Here is a 16756-nt window from a genome sequence, read left to right on the forward strand (position 1 = left end):
CCTTGAAGACCATCCAGAAGCTGCAACTGGTCCAAAATACAGTGGCATGGGTAGTTGTTGGTGTACCACAAGTAACACCACTGCTCTGCAAGGTGCACTGGCTTTCAGTACAATTCAATACAATTCAGGATGCTGGTTATCACCTATGCAGCAATTCATGGCATAGGGCCAGGTTACTTATGGGACCACCTACCTCCAATTGACTGATTGTCCCACCAGATCCAACATACTGGGCATGCTCTGTGTCCTGTCTATAAAGCAGTGTCATCTGCCAGGCCCCAGGTGACATACACCCTCTGTCATAATGCCTGCCTCTGGAACAGCATAACCGCTGAGATTTGCATGATCCTGACCCTGTTGGCCTTCCTTAAGTCCTTGAAGATCTGGCATTTCCCCTGGGCAGTGGGCCAGGATGTTGGATGAGTCCATCAATAAAGGTTGGAAATTGAATTGTCAAGGATTGGGCTCGGTTATATTTTTTTTCCCTTGTATTTTCCTTATTTGTTTTTTTCAGGTTTTAATCCTATATAAGCTACCCAGAGATGCAAATTGCAGGTTAGGTGGTCATATAAACCAATTAAATAAATAAATAATTATCACCAGCATCTATTGTGCTAAGAGTGAATAACTGGCCCAGAATCACTCATTCAGCTTCCATCAGTAAGGGTACACCAGAATCATTCTTTTTTTAATTAAACTTTTATTGAGATATATAAAAAGCGCAGTTAAAATACAAATCAGAAAGTATAGCAAAGAAAGAAGATAGAACTAAAAGAAAAAGACAAAAACTAAAATAGTGAAAACAGAAAAATGAAACAGAAAGTGACTTCCGACTATCTCCAATACAGATATAAATACAAATTAAAAAAAGGTTAATATCTTACCACTAATTAATCCAAATTCACATTATATCTATCAACACAAACCATCTAATCATTAAATCCCACAATCAAAGCTTCATTTTTTCCCCCACACAAGCACATAATCTAAGAAGGGTTGCCATGAGGAGACAAATTTAGTAGTAGTATTATCAGGGTCTCTCCATTCCTAGTTCACCACCTTAATCACTACTCCATACTAGCTCTCTACTATATATCTATGCCTCTGTCTTTATGAGTTGCTTTATGAGCGCTCAAGCCTAGTCATATCCCATTGGGGGAGCGGGGAGGCAGACAGGAGCTAACTCAGATAGACACCATTTCTCCAATAATGTACTTTTCCAAGAAGTATCATAATCTTCCACTAGCATTAGTGGGACTAATCATATTAGAAAAAGGGATAATATTAATCAGAAGCTAAGTATGGATATCTATATCTCCATCTTCAAGGGGACGCGGTGGTGCAGCGGCTTAATGACGCTGAAAGTTGCCGGCCAGAAATGGTCGACGCCTCAGCGGTTCGAGTCCAGCCTTTGCGTTAGCAGGGTGAGCTCCTGTTTCCTCCCCAGTTCCTGTAAACCCAACAGTTCGAAAACTCACGTGAGTAGATAAATGGGTACTCTCACTCCGGTGGGAGGAAACATGCTGGCGGCGCATTGCAAAAAGGAGTCGAGAGCAGTTGCCGGTAAGCGCGAAAAACCGCGCACGCCCGAAAAGGGCACGAAGCAACGGAAACCCCGCCTCCTGCGTTCGCCAGCTGGGCTCTGCCCTAGGAAGGAGGCTCTGGCAAACCACTTCTGAAACAATTGCCTTGAAAACTGCAAGGACTCGTCCAAGCAGTCACTGCAGAGTCGGTAACGACTGAGCGCAGATAAAAAAAAAAAAAAATCTCCATCTTCACCATGCCTGCCTCCAATACTATTTCAGCATTTGAAATGCAACAAGATACTTAGAGAACAGTCTTTAGAAACTCTGTACAAATTCTCTGGAATGAAGTAAGGAAAAGGGTCCAGGTGTATTCCATATAGAAGTTGTGCCATCAATTTAGGCAGCACCATCTCCTTTTTGCAGCCAAAAACCTGGATTCAATTTAACAAACAATCCATTGGTGCTATATATGAGATCAAAATGCAGATCAGTTAATCACTGGTAACCATCCACTTCAAAATATTCCACAAGGTTACACTAAAACATTACTTCATGGATGGTACGGTAACACTGCCCCAATTTTTCTTCTTGGCTGTTTCTTTCAGTAAAAGTAGCCTCTCTCCCAAGTTTTCGCAGCATTATGTCCAGAACATGTGGCTTTTTAAAAATCTCCAACTACCTATTACCAAAAGCTCTGACTTTTGAAGGAGTAAGGCAGATATTTAGTTCTAGATACAACACTAAAGGAACTCAGATTAAGACTTCCTGGCTTTAGACCTTTCTACTTGCAAGAAAGGCAACAGAGAGAAATCAAGAGCATACTTATGAATTCCTGATGAATCACATCTCAAAAGAATTTCAGTTGATCATGAACTAAGCCACAGATTTTTACTAATTATTTTAAAGCAAAAAAATAATATTTTTATTAGATCCAAAAGTTATTTCTATTTATGTAACTAACAATTATCAGGTGTAAATTCTACAATAAGATACAATCAGCACAATTCTATAAGATCTCAAAGTGAAATAAGGGGCTGAAAATCTCTCTCCCCCCCCCCCCTTACAGGTAGTCCTCATTTAACAACTGTAATTGGGACCATCAACTCTGTTGCTAAGTGACACGGTCATAAAGGGAAAAATCACATCACCATGCCAGTTTATGATGGCAGTTCCAGTTGCAGTCATTAAGAGAATCACGTGCGGTTGTTAAGCACGATATCACATGACTGTGACTTGTGACATCCTGCTCGCTTCCCCATTGACTTCGCTTGTCAGAAGAAGCCAGCAGAGAAGGTTGCAAATGGTGATCATGTGACCATGGGTTGCTGCAACTGCTGTAACTGCGCGCTGGTTGCCAAGCACCTGAATTGCGATCATATGACTGCAGGGATGCTGCTTTGAGGACCAGTCATAAGTGTCCTAGTTCAGTGCTGTCATGACTTCAAATGGTCACTGAAAGAATGGTCACTGAGCGAGGATACCTGTATTTTACTGTATTCTTTAAAGTCACAAGGCCAAATATATTAGTTGGGTAAACATTTTCTTTGAATGAAGCTTTCAGTACTGCCCAAACTAACAAAACAGATATGAAATATTTTGACAACTATCTAATTTTCAATCTGTAAACCATACCAGATAGCCATGCAATCATTACATGAAAAAGAAAAGGAAAGGATGGAATATTTTAATGTCATTTATAAATAGTGAAGTTTAAGATTTTCAGCATGATGTCTGAACTAGGACTTAGTATCATTATCTGCAAATCAGGCTACTATGGCTTGCTTAACAAATCATGCATAGAAATCCTCACTTAAGTCAAGTTCAAACTCAATCATCATTCTAAATGAATTAACATACTTTTGAGTCCAATAATTATTTATTTTTGCCTGGATACATAGAACATTCATGTATTTTTAAATTTATTCTAAAAATAGTCTTGGTCCTTAATCCATTCACATCACCTGCGTTCCATTGGAGTTCCTCGCTCATACTTCTAAAGCTAGAGCTCCCCATGTTTTTTCATGAAATATTTTCTTGGCTTATTTTCCAAGAGAAATTAGTCTGCTTTGTATATCCAGAGAGAAAGTGTTAGAACTGGTAAAACATTTGTTGAGTACAAGACAGACACATGCCAAAAAAAAATTGAGCTACAAAACTGCACCATCAGGTGTTTTATTTGAAAATAGGGGTTTTCTCAAAAATAAACATAGAATTGCTTTCCATCTGATCTTATACATATTCAGAGGTTCCCACTGAGTTCAATAGGATTGTGCAGTAAGCATGAAAATGATTCCAGCCTAAGACTCAGTTGTAGTTAAACAGCAATGAACAATATAGTTAAATAGCTTTCTGAACAGATGCAGCTCTGAGGAAACAGTAGTTCATCTGTCTTGCAGAAACTTTCTTATCAATGCCTGTTTCAGTTCCTAAATAAATTGCAGAGCATCTGCTGGGACAGTATTGTCTGTGATTCTTAACGTCTTTTGAAATAATCTGGGACAGTAGCATCCCTGGTACAATAATCCTCCTAACAGGCTGAGATCTTAAAGACAGAAACATCTCTGTTAAGAGTCATCTTCCAAATCATTCTCCCAGCATCTGCTCAGCATACAGCAGCACTGTATCCATATTAAAATGAAGTGTCATGTATTCCACATTTATATAGTGTTCACAAATATCTGTATTTACTATATAAATATCTACTTAAATCTACAAAGCTTTTCTGTCAATAATCTCCAAATAAAATCAATTAAATAAAAGAAACTGCTAAAAGGTTGTAACTTAAGGCAGCTCATTAAGAAATTGAAATTTAGTTGAAAGCAGAAGTCAGTTAAAAAAAAGAAAGTAAAGTCTGATTTTGACATCAGTACCCTGATTACAGACAAACTACAGACAAACAATATTTAAGCAACTACAAAGCCAGAGCATAAGAACACACTTGGGAATATGGTATGAAGGAAAAAACCAATTTTTAACTACAACACAGCTCATGAATACTTCCAATCCAACAAGTTAAAGCCCACCAGATTAACCTATGATGAAGATGATGATGATCAGGTAAGATGAGCCAAAATCCCAGGACAACAGAAGTGTTGTGGAAAGTTTTCTTCATCCATTTTTGGACAGAGTTGTGCTTCCCCCAATGGAGCAGGTAGATAATCTGGAGGCATTTCTAGAACCCTCATTATGAATCCAGTCTCATGGCCTCAGTGGCAAGCAGTACCTTCTTCAGCTTCATTGGTCACCAGTTATCAGATAGTCTGATCACAGGTAACCTAAAAAAAGTAGATTACTGTAATGCGAAGCATACAGAAGCCCAGAACTTGCAACTAGTGCATAATGCATCAATAGCTTGTTGAAGGGGGCAAACTATCAGCAAGAACTTTATATTTTCTAACTGAATTGCATTAGTTGCCAAGTTACTACTAAGTTAAGTTCAGAATGCTTTGGTGGCCTATAAAGATTTATATTGCTAAGGATCTGACTATCTTGCAGAGTGCCTTCTTTGTTAAGTATCTACCTAGGTAACAGGTATCTGACTGATGGCACAACATTTCTGAGGAATTAAGTGGTGACACCCACAAAATATTTTCATTACAAGCACACCAGTTGCTGAATTCCCTCCATTTTTGGTTATGGTTGGTGTTGAGCCTTCAATGCCAACTCACAATGTATTTATTTTATTTACCATATTTATACCCCCGTCACTTTGAAAAAAGTCTAGACATCTCATATACCAGAAAACCATCTAAAACAATAAATAAAATAATTAAAGCATTATATCCCTACTTTGAGATTGTTTTATCAGTGAAAAGGACAGCATTATAATAAATATCTTGCTTATGAATAAAACTATTATCAGCTTTATATCTGATATATTAAAATCAGGAGCCTCAGGTGCTAGCTTAGAATCCACAAATAAAACTCTGGATGATTTGCAAAAGGTTAACAAGGGCTTCTTAATAATTTGACAGTTTATTTCATTTCCCACTAAATAAGGAACTAAATGAGAATGCTTGGTGGACAACCAGGAAATATTTGCATAAGAAAATATTTCCGCACTTGGTTGTGATACTAAATACATATTCCTGGACTGAGAATTTCAGAGTGCCCTGTTACTGAATGTTTGTCTAAATCTACCCATCTGAGCCAGTCTTTTGCATCTGTCTCTAGTTAGGTGTCCCCTTCATGGATCACTGCCTTGTCGTGGCGAAGGAGCTTGCGTAACTCAGTGAAGCCATGAGCTATACCGTGCAGGGCCACCCAAGACGGACAGGTCATGACAGAGAGTTCTGACAAAATGTGGTCCACTGGAGAAGGAAATGGCAACCCACTGCAGTATCCTTGCCAAGAAAACCCCATGGACAATGTTAAAAGGCTAAAAGATATGACACTGGAAGATGAGCCCCTCAGGTCGGAAGGTGTCCAATATGCTACTGGGGAAGAGCGGAGGGCATTTCCAAGTAGCTCCAGAAAGAGTGAAGCGGCTGGGCCAAAGCCGAAAGGACGTTCAGCTGTGGATGTATCTGGAAGCGAAAAGAAGGTCTGATGCTGTAAAGAACAATATTGTATAGGTACCTGGAATGTAAGATCTATGAACCGAGGCAAGCTGGATGTGGTCAAACATGAGATGACAAGATTGAACGTCGACATCTTGGGAATCAGCGAATTGAAATGGATGGGAATGGGTGAATTTAATTCAGGTGACCATTATATCTACTACTGTGGCCAAGAAACCCTTAGAAGAAATGGAGTTGCACTCATAGTCAATAAGAGAGTGGGAAAGGCAGTAATGGGGTACAACCTCAAAAATGACAGAATGATCTCAGTGCGTATCCAAGGCAAACCATTCAACATCACAGTAATCCAAGTCTATGCCCCAACCATTGATGCCGAAGAAGCTGAAGTTGACCGGTTCTATGAAGACCTACAACACCTTCTAGAACTAGCACCAAAAAAAGATGTCCTTTTCATCATAGGGGATTGGAATGCTAAAGTAGGAAGTCAAGGAGTAATCGGAATAACAGGCAAGTTTGGCCTTGGAGCACAAAATGAAGCAGGGCAAAGGCTAATAGAATTCTGTCAAGAGAACAAGCTAGTCATAGCAAACACTCTTTTCCAACAACATAAGAGACGACTCTACACATGGACATCACCAGTGGTCAATACCGAAACCAGATTGATTACATACTTTGCAGCCAAAGATGGAGAAGCACTATACAGACAGCAAAAACAAGACCAGGAGCTGACTGTGGCTCAGATCATGAGCTTCTTACTGCAAAATTTAGGCTTAAATTGAAGAACGTAGGGAAAACCACTAGACCACTCAGGTATGACTTAGATCATATTCCTACACAGTGAAGGTGATGAATAAATTTAGAGGGTTAGATTTGGTAGACAGAGTGCCTGAAGAACTATGGACGGAGGTCTGTAACATTGTACAGTAGGCAGCAACTAAAACCATCCCAAGGAAAAAGAAATGCAAGAAAGCAAAATGGCTGTCTGATGAGGCATTACAAATAGCTGTGGAAAGAAGGAATGTGAAAAGCAAGGGTGAAAGGGAAAGATATAAGCAACTGAATGCAGATTTCCAGAGAATAGCAAGGAGAGATAAGAAGGCCTTCTTAAATGAACAAGGCAAAGAAATTGAGGAAAACAATAGAATGGGGAAGACTAGAGATCTCTTTAAGAAAATTGGAGATATCAAAGGAACGTTTAGTGCAAAGATGGGCATGATAAAGGACAAAAAAGGCAGGGACCTAACAGAAGCAGAAGAGATTAAGAAGAGGTGGCAAGAATACACAGAAGAACTCTACAAGAAAGATCTTAATGTCCCTGATGTCCATGCTGGTGTGGTCACTGACCTTGAGCCAGACATCCTAGAGAGTGAAGTCGAGTGGGCCTTAGGAAGCATTGCTAACAACAAAGCTAGTGGAGATGACAGTATTCCAGCTGAGTTATTTAAAATACTAAAAGATGATGCTGTTTAAGTGCTGCACTCAATATGCCAGCAAGTTTGGAAAATGCAACAGTGGCCACGGGATTGGAAAAGGTCAGTTTACGTTCCAATTCCAAAGAAGGGCAATGCCAAAGAATGCTCAAACTCTCGCACAATTGCACTCATTTCACATGCTAGCAAGGTTATGCTCAAAATCCTACAAGCTAGGCTTCAGCAGTACATGAACTGAGAACTACCGGATGTACAAGCTGGGTTTCAAAGAGGCAGAGGAACTAGAGATCAAATCGCCAACATTCGCTGGATCATGGAGAAAGCACGAGAGTTCCAGAAAAATATCTACTTCTGCTTCATTGACTATGCAAAAGCCTTTGATTGTGTGGATCACAACAAACTGTGGCAAATTCTTAAAGAGATGGGAGTACCAGACCACCTTACCTGTCTCCTGAGAAATCTGTATGCGGGCCAAGAAGCAACAGTTAGAACCGGTCATGGAACAACCGATTGGTTCAAAATAGGGAAAGGTGTACGACAAGGCTGTATACTGTCACCCTGCTTATTTAACCTATATGCAGAGTACATCATGAGAAATGCCAGGCTGGAAGAATCACAAGCCGGAATTAAGATTGCAGGGAGAATCATCAACAACCTCAGATATGCGGACGATACCACCCTAATGGCAGAAAGCGAAGAAGAAATAAAGAGCCTCTTGATGAGGGTGAAAGAGGAGAGTGCAAAAGCTGGCTTAAAACTCAACATTAAAAAAACTAAGATCATGGCATCTGGACCCATCAGTTCCTGGCAAATAGAAGGGGTAGAAATGGAAGCAGTAACAGACTTCATTTATTTGGGCTCCAAGATCACCGCAGACAGAGACTGCAGCCATGAAATTAAAAGACGCTTGCTCCTTGGGAGGAAAGCTATGGCAAGCCTAGATAGCATATTAAAAAGCAGAGATGTCACCTTGCCGACAAAGATCGGCATAGTCAAAGCTATGGTTTTTCCAGTAGTAATGTATGGCTGTGAGAGCTGGACCATAAAGAAGGCTGAGTGCCGAAGAATTGATGCCTTTGAACTGTGGTGCTGGAGAAGACTCTTAAGAGTCCCCTGGACTGCTAGGAGGTCAAACCAGTCAATCTTAAAGGAAATCAACCCTGATTGCTCATTGGAAGGACTGATAATGAAGCTCAAGCTCAGATACTTTGGTCACCTAATGCGAAGAGAGGAGTCTTTGGAAAAGACCCTGATGCTGGGAAAGATTGAAGGCAAAAGGAGAAGAGGACGGCAGAGGATGAGATGGTTAGATAGCATCACTGAAGCAATGAGCATGAAACTGAGCAAACTCAGGGAGGCAGTGAAGGACAGGAAGGCCTGGCGCAATATGGTTCATGGGGTCACGAAGAGTTGGACACGACTTAACGACTGAACAACAACTAGTTAGGTGTCAGAATTTTGGTAGAAAAGATGAGCCTGAAATCTGCCCACGCTTTCATTGCACTGCTGAAATAAATGAGCTTTAAAACTGTCAAGAGAAACAAATAGTATTGCTGAAAAATAATCACTATATTAGCTATTTGAAAATTACAGTGAAGTTTAGAGTCAATTTGTGTGTTTTCCAACAGTGATCCCATAATGCCAGAAATGATCACATGAAGTCCTAATTGATTTGATTTCATGTATCAGCATTTTCCTGCTGGCAATACTAAAGCAGTTATTCTCTAGGTAACTCATCTACTTTATCTCCTTACTGGATGTATATTTCTAAGGGGAAAAAAGGGAATCCACATAAAGTTGGCACAGGTAACTAAGCTTCCATTCTTTCTGAGCAGTTGGTGTTGGCAGAACTAAAGCATTAAAGTGTCTACTTGGCTGCTGTGTTGAAACCACTTACCCAGGAACATTTCCATTTTTGTAACTATGATTGCTTTCAGTGGTTACAACCTTTATGAGCTTCTTCTCATGTTACCCTTTCATTTACATAAGCTGACTTGTTTACACTGAGCCATGGACTTTGAAATGTGAATCAGATGTGCTCTTTTTTTGGCCTAAAAAAGGATTGAGAGAGAAGGGGATGAGCTTCCTCTTCCCAAACTGAATTTCTCTTGCTTTTCTTCCTTAGATGTACCTTGACCAGCTTTAGAAGATTCCCTAAACGTCCACAGAAGATTTGGGGTCATGTATGACGAAAAGTATTTTGATCTCCCAGTGGTTCTATTGGTAGAAAGGACATAATTGGATCCTACCGCTGCACTTGATGAGTTTTTAATTACAGTTTTTTCTACTGTAAAAAAATAATTTAGAAAATATTGGGTTGGATATCTTTAGTGCCCTCTGCTCATAAAAGGGTGCTTTATGTTTATTATTGCAGGATGAAGTAGAATGAAATCTAAAAATATTTGCTACTTTGACAAACACCAAAATTGTTACTGAATCTCTCTATTGTATGTTTGCACAAACTGGATCACGGCCTAGTAAATTAACAAACCAAACTGAGAAATTTCAGAGGATCTACAAATAAACTGGCATATTATGACAACTGAAGCAGATGACATGTTTTAATATGATGCAATTAAAAGATGAAATCCAAAAATAATGACTAGAAGCATTAAGAATATTGCACTGAATTGTTACAAACGTATAACCACTACAGAGACTTTATAGACTGGAATGTCTATCTTCCACAGAGTAAGGCAACAATCATGCCTAATTAGGATCATCAGAAATTCTAATGTGTGTAATTGAAGTCAGGAAGCTGCTCATATAAGAATGTAGCAGCCAAGGTTAAACATGAGGAGTATACTCTCCACACTATTAAAAAAGAAAAAAGAAACATCCTTCTGGGAATAGTCTGATAACACTTCATTGTACACACATCGTAGTAGCAGGAAACTTATCTGCTTTTATGTATTTTCCTCTCTTCCTCATATAGCTGGTTTCATCACACAGTCTCTAATTCTCCAGCCGTTCTAAAGTACTGTCTATTGACTTTCACAGAATGAAGTATCTTCAGGTTGCTTTCTCAGATATATATACTCAGATATATATACTGTACTAACTACATTTACTTGGAAAGTTTACTTCCAGGCAAATACACTTACCAAAACTCACTGTCTAAGCTTTCCAGGTGTCTATCAAGTCAAGTGAAAATCTATAGAACACTTTAACAACTAGTTATTTTCAATTATACTTTTCCTAACATGAAGAATATAAAGTCATTTCTTTTTATTCTAAGGATCCATGGTCATTTTCTAGGACCATTATATATTCCAACCATGTGCATACAAAAAATCCATTCTATAAAAAACACAAAACATTATATGAAAAGCACAAAACAGTAGGAATATGGCAAACATTGCTATTAATACCTGTGTTTTAACAATCTAAAAATCAATCCTTATATTCACGCTATTCCTACTGTCCCTTTACTATTTAAATATACGAATTCTTCATTAGCTAAGATCTTGAAATAAATCGAATGTAAAAATATGTCTTAGAACTGAATGGGTTCATATCAAAACCAGAGATAATTCTACCAAATGTGACCTTCCTAAAGGAAATGTCTGTATTTTTAATAATATTTTGTACCAATGACATCAAAACAGGAAGGTATTGCAGTTTCTGGGTGTAGGTAACCGTTCTGGAAGTTCTTTAATGCAATAATAGTTGATGGCGCTCCACAACTTTCAACCTAATCAGCAGCCAGTTTGTAAAGAACTTTACGCCGCAATCCTAAAGAACTTACCTGGAAGTAAGCCCCAATAGGCTAATTCCTGCCATATATTTTACAGCAGAAAAATCCCTTCCAATAACCTATGAACTGCACTTCGCCTTTGCCTTTAAAAGAAAAATACGCTGAGCCATTGAGGCATCATTTTTCCTTATGCAGAACTAAACTCCTGGCTGAAACATCAAGTTCTTGAACTTACCTATTTTTTTGACGAAGGCAATAGTCGCAAGGCACGAACTGCCTTCCAACACCCAGCAGGAAAGAATTCTTCAGAGCTTCCAGGCTCTTTAGCACTTGCCGCTCCTTCTGGCCAGAAACAGGGACACTCCTCCCCCTGGGCTAACAGCCGCAAGGAGAAACAGCTAGAAGAAAGTTTGCCCACCCTCTATCTTCCCCTCCCGGTTTTCATCCCCCTGTCACTTCTGGTCGCACACCTTTCCCTCCCCGCCTCTCGGGAACGCCGATGCACCGTTAGACTGCCTGTGCAACAGCTGGGGAGGCTTTCACAGCCGGAGAGCGGCGGCTGCAAGGCGGAGGAGCAGATAGAGGCTACAGGCAAGGCAGGCGTTTCTGTTTATGAAGCCGCTGCTCTGTTTACAGCCAGCTTCGTGCTCTTTGCTTGTCCCCTCCTCCCCTCCTGCCTGCCACAGCCTTGCCTGACATCATTCATTCTCTTACATTCACACACACGCCCACTCCATTTCCAAACAGTGACTCATTCTAGCCCCGCTGCTGCTGCTGCTGCTATTGGAAGGCTGGGCTTGAAAAACCGGTTAAAGACCTCTAGAGGGACGGATATTTATTTATGTGTTACTTATTTATATTTATAGAGAGGGGCGGGGGAAAGCCCCATTCCCGGCAGCAAAGGTGGGGAGAAGGAAGATTTGGCGTAGGGATTAACATTTGGTTTAGTGGAAAAACTTCATTTCTTTTCCATGAACCATTCGAGCTAGGGAAGGAAGGTGGAGAAGCCTGTCTGCAAAATTTTGTTCCCTTTCATAAGCTGCCTTAAAGAAACAAACACCTTTTAGGATGAAATAGGGACAGAAGCGGATGTTTCCAATGCTGCTGCTCTTCTCCAGCAATTCCCGGTTTTCTGTTCCTCACCATCCCATCTCAGGGTTTGCTTGAGCCCCACGTATTCGCCCTGCCCTCCTTCAAACTCCTTCCTTAGCTACAAATGAGTTTGTGCCATCAAAACTCTAAAATAATTTAGCTGTAGGATTAAGAAAAGGTACACAGTGGCCATTTAGCTCCCGCTTGCAGAGAAGTATTGAACAATTTGAAAGGTGCCCTTCCTCTAGCCTACATTTTTAATTACGGAATCCAAAAGAAAAGTACATCACATGACAAAGCTGTTTGAAAAGCAAAAAATAATTTATTAGAAACAAATTAAGGATACACTCCCAAACGTACTTACTTGGAAGTAAGCCCCACAGAACAGCAGAAGATAATTCAGGTAAGCAGGGATAACAGTGGACTTTATATTTATTTAGCAATTATTTTTCAAACATGAGAATAGTGCAAATAGTACAGGTGATACTGACACATATGTACCACTTTTTGGCTTGGGCATACTTGGTTATACTTCAGTTATAAATTAAGCTATCAGTGTTCTTTTATCACCATGCCAAAAGAAGCACGTTTTCAAAGATATAGGAGTAGTGGCCCTTTTATTCTAAAAAAAAAAAGAAAAGAGTATACTGAGCAATGTTACTAAATGCTTACTACAGCTTGAGCAATGAACAGAAACTGGCCAAAGAAAACCAGCTGTGACAACTTATCTTGTAATGAAAAAGTCATTACTAACATCCCTACTTTAGAATTACAGCACTTGTGTTCTAAGAATGGCTCAGCTGTTCTGCATGGTTTATAAACGCAGAACTACATAGGTAAGCATTCAGTGCCCAAAATGGAAAGAGAGAAGAATGAATGTAGTTCTTGGGTTTTAAAGATTGGAGATATTCCCCGTGGGTCACAGGCACCTTTTACTGTGGCCTTCCTAGAGTTGTGACTGGGCCTGGTTTGCCCTGCTGCGCCAGCCATTGAGCCAGGCAGGTAGCCCCAGCACCAAGCCTATGCTTGCCGCAGGCCAGGGCGTATTCCTTGTGGTTGCCTAGCAACCCCAGGAGATTTACCTCAGCTGAGTTCTATCTGCAAGCTGCACTGTTGCAGGGTTGTCCAACGCAGGTGACCACAGAGGCCTGGGTCGGGTCTTCTTTACCTGTGGCGGACAGCAGGATCCCCTTTTGGCTTCCAAGGAGAGAGAAGGCAAGCTTTGAGCAGGGGGTCTTCTCAGTTGCCAGGATAATTCGAGCAAGTTCTTCAGAAGTTGCAGCTGATTTGGAAGTAAAAGTAACTGAACCGGTCACCTGAATTTTTAGATTCGACGCTGCTGGTAGTAGAAACGGTGTTCTTTATACAGGTAGTCCTTACATACCGACCCCAGTTGGGACTGGCAACTCTGTTGTTGAGCAACCTGGTCATAAAGTGAAACATCACGTGACTGCGCGAACTTGCATCAGTTCTGGCTGTGGTCATGAAGCAAATCACCCACAGTCGTTAAGTGCAATGTCATGTGACCACAACTTGGGACTTCCTGCCAGCTTCCCCATTGACTTGGCTTGTCAGTAGCTGACTGTGAAGGTTGCAAATAGTAATCACATGATTGCGGGATGCTGCGACCATCGTAAATGCATGCTGTTTGTCAAATACCAGAATCATGATTGCATGACTGCAGAGATGCTGTGATGGCCACAACTTCGAGGACCACTTGTAGATCTCATTTTTCAGTGCCATCATAACTTTGAACAGTCACTGAATGAGCAGTCAGTAAGTGAGGACGACCTATACAGGATTGTTTTCGCACATACTCAGCTGGTTCAGACATGGCTGAATAAACCAGAGTTGTCTGGCATGATACAATACATTAAATGAAGGAACCAAATGCATACCATGTCATGGCCTAAACTCTTTTCCTAACCTGAATAGTGTCAGGAGAAGCAATATTTAGTATTCATTTTATTTAATATGTGCGGATGTCCTACCTGTGAAATTGGCATTGTACTCAGGAACAATGAATTAACTAACAGCAGTGTCCCTTTTAGTGCAAATTTAGGCCTCCTCTCCTGGCATTGCCTGTGTCAGAAACCTGTTCATGGAGGTTACCAAAGAGGTTTGGAGTCAGGTATATAGACAAGATACTAACAGATATCACATAATGGCAATTGCTCATAAATCTCATTGATAGGTTTTAAATTATGGATGGATAATATGGATAGATTGAGAGATATACAGTATATCCATTTAATTATACAACAATAATGTGCAATGGGTTGGATCCTGACCACACTTCCTCAATCAGAAGGGCTAGTTTGATCAGTTGGTCAGACGTAGCAGAAGTTCTTCTTTCTATAAACAGACAGGAGGAAAATGTCATCATTTTTCCTTCTCCCATGTAACCACTATTGGCAACTCCCATGCTGTTCTAGAGGATTTATCCAAATTCTGGAAGTAGATTTTGGAAAATAGTATCTGAGAAGAGTAATTGGTACAAATTCCCCATCCCTTTCCACCCATGTGAGTGTTCAGTTTGTAGAAAATGATAATGCACAACTATAATGTTAATCTAGTATGTGCAACATTCATTATTTCATTCACTTAAAAAATAATACACCTGTTATTTCATTCATTTCTAGATTATACATATATAGTGACATCCCAACCCTCAAAGTCCATAGTATCAAAATTGAACAAGGAAAATGACACTTTTAGTCTTTTTTTAAAAAAATAAATAAATGAAAAATAAAGCATATGCTTCCTGAGTGAGAAAAGGCAGACAAAATTACAACACTGTCCTCCCCACCCCACCCCCGGGATGTCATTATCATCTCCACACGCTCTGGGGCTATTGGCAACCCAAAAAATACATTGCTTACTATTTGGTGGCAAGAAGTTGTCTGTTCTTCCTTATAGTGTAAGGGTTTTAATTGCCGTCTCCAAAGTAATATTATTTCACTAAACAAACATATTTTGTTTATTTTTATTTATTAGATTTCTATAGCCGCCCATCTCAACAAGAATGACATCAAAATCACATCCCAGGGGTGGGGTGGGGTGGGGTGGGGTGGGGAGGGCAAATTTTGTCTGCCTTTTCTCAGTACTGTATTAGAAAATTTCATGTATAACTTTTAAGGACAAATTGATATCAGTTTTTAAAAGTTTGTGGCTTGCCTCCTTCCAGGCCTAGGTGAATAAATTACTTTTAAATTACCAGGATTTGTACTTGTTAGGTGCAAATATCATACCAGTGGATATATGATATTTAATTACTTAAATGGTACTTAATTAAAAGGGTGACCTGTATCAAGGAGATTTTAAAAGCAATATATTTCATAGAATAAACAAACATGTCTTCTCTTCAATCTCAGTATTTTTTTTTTCTAATTCTTTTCAAGGTCAAACTTTTCTGTTAGTCTGAGCTCAAGCAAATTGAATTTATTTTTTTAAAGGCAGTTCTTTCATGAGATCAGAGTGGCATAACTGGAGATGGTATTACTATAAATGGACACAACTGGTGTTTTAAAGTTGTGATGACTTCCAGAAAGATGTTAGGCAGATCTTTGAATAAGGACCAAGACTATAATGCAGGAGAAATACCATGGTTTTTTGAAAATGAAATTAAACAATTGTACCGTTGTGATTGCATTGTTGCTAGAATTCATCAGTCCAGAATACCACAGAATGTAGTATTTGTACAGCACTTCTCTTTCTAGAAGTTTCGGTTTGAATGTTTAATCTGGCAGTGTAATAAATTCTCATCCCTGCTATGGTTTCCACTAAATAATTAACAGAAACTCTCATTCCAGCATCTCGGTCATTAATGGACTTCTATTCTCATAATAACTTCTTGTCACCTGAATACATATTATTCCTACCCAGTCCCACCTTAAGATAAGCAATGAATCAGAGAGCAAAGACCATACAGGAAATCTTTATTACAGTAACAGTTTAATCCTCTTTCCTGCATTCTAATCCAATCTACTCATATTGCATAGTCTACTCTTTGTCCCCTTTTATCTTTTTATGATTTCTCTTACAGAATCAGGAAATCAGTAAGGAGAGTTTCCATATTTTTCCAAGAATATTTTCCCCCTAGAAATTGTATGCCAAAAGCACATTTTTGAAGTATGTGGTAGACTCCAGTGTTAAACATTGTCTCTCAGCCTCACTCCTCATCCTTCCCAGTCTGGTCTGCTTTACAAGATAGTTTTAAGGATGACAAGATAGTGCTTCAAAAAGGTTTCTAATGCTTAAGAAAGGATTGTATGTAACCTAAAAGGGCTAATATGTCAGAATTGCGAGATAGTCCAGACAGGAAGCATGCCCAGATGAACTCATTCTATTTCATTGTAAGATTACATTAACAGAATCTTGCAAGTCTGAAAGTACATTTACCACCCAAGAAACTAGGGAGTGTCTCTTCTGAAATGTTTGTCACACCCACATTCCTTCTGTGGGCTAAGCTGCCTCTTATCTGACCATTCC

At 39.6% G+C, this 16756-nt stretch overlaps 1 protein-coding gene across 1 annotated transcript in view; it reads right to left on the reverse strand.

Annotated features, from left to right (window-relative positions):
- Positions 1-11918, reverse strand: part of SGMS2 (sphingomyelin synthase 2) — a 45564-nt gene extending 33646 nt beyond the window's left edge. Inside the window, exon 1 of the mRNA XM_088132993.1 lies at positions 11409-11918. The gene's annotated coding sequence lies outside the window, so the exon portion shown is untranslated. The remainder of the gene's footprint in view (positions 1-11408) is intronic.
- Positions 11919-16756: the final 4838 nt, after the last annotated feature.

This window comes from Python bivittatus, unplaced genomic scaffold (genome assembly GCF_059951505.1).
Source record: "Python bivittatus isolate LINGU-HERP-01145 unplaced genomic scaffold, Pbiv_v1 ctg000070_np1212, whole genome shotgun sequence".
Taxonomy (NCBI): Eukaryota; Metazoa; Chordata; class Lepidosauria; order Squamata; family Pythonidae; genus Python; species Python bivittatus.